This window comes from Suncus etruscus, chromosome 4 (assembly GCF_024139225.1).
Source record: "Suncus etruscus isolate mSunEtr1 chromosome 4, mSunEtr1.pri.cur, whole genome shotgun sequence".
NCBI lineage: Eukaryota > Metazoa > Chordata > Mammalia > Eulipotyphla > Soricidae > Suncus > Suncus etruscus.
The window spans coordinates 101,186,056-101,187,220 of NC_064851.1; positions in this window are offsets into that span (position 1 = coordinate 101,186,056).

Here is a 1,165-nt window from a genome sequence, read left to right on the forward strand (position 1 = left end):
TGATGGGGTTGGGCCTTGCTAAATGAGGTTTTTAGGGTTAGATAATGGCTGGAGCATTTTAATATACACATAGTTTTCACGTCTCGAGTACTAAGCAATATGGTAGTGAGGCCTACCTACGTAGGTGGCTACCTTATGTAGTAATGTCTACTGAGTCTTATGTATCAAAGTTCTTTTCCTAAAGAGAAACTATCAGTGTGGGATTTATTTGACATAAATTGAATTGATAATAATGAAGAAGAGGACAAAGAAAAAAGGGGAGAAGAAAAAAATAGGGAAAGAGAGAAAGAGAGGGAAAGGAAATGTTAATTTACCAAAAGGTGCTCTATGAGTAGGTCCTATCACATAAGTCTGTGGTTTGCAATTGACTGTTTCAGTGGTCTGAATGATCATATGCTTCAGGTTCTAATAGAGGAAATAAACTAAATGAAAAGGGTATATTGGAGTGTTTTATCAATACATTAGCATAATGCAAACTGTATATGGTATCTAGTATGACTGAGCACTGAGGTGTAATATTAGGGTGTATGTACAATCATTGTATCCAGGAACCACTGTGGACAAAGGAGCTGAAAGTTTATATTATACCTAGTAAGATTAAGATATTAAAACATATTGTTAGGAATCACTGCAGCTGGATTCTCTGGCTTCCAATAATATTCTTAACCTGTATCTGTGGATAAATACCCTAAGATATTATCATAGGCCTTTGTAGTTAAAGGCTGAATATATATACCTGTTCATTCTAAACCGTTGTATCCATTGTTGCTGATTTCTTTATGGTATGATGGATAGTCGAGGTTTTGTGTTGCTCCTCTTTCACTTGATTTAAACACTTCTCCCTGCTAAATCCTCACAACTATGGTGCTTGGAGTTTCCATCCAATTAGACCATTGAATTTGTTCTTGGAGTATTATATGTATTTATGGTGTATATTCTAAATACCTTAGAGAAGTGCTATCATTCTATATTTATCCTTCTTCTGGCTTGCTTCATTTGACATAATATTTTCTAGATCCATCCATGTTGCTGCAAAATCCATCGTGATTGGGTGTTGGATTTTGTCAAATGCCTTCTCTGCATCAATTAATATAATCATGTGAATTTTGTCTTTTTTGTTGTTGATGTGGTGTATGATCTTGATTGATTTGCATATGTTAAACTA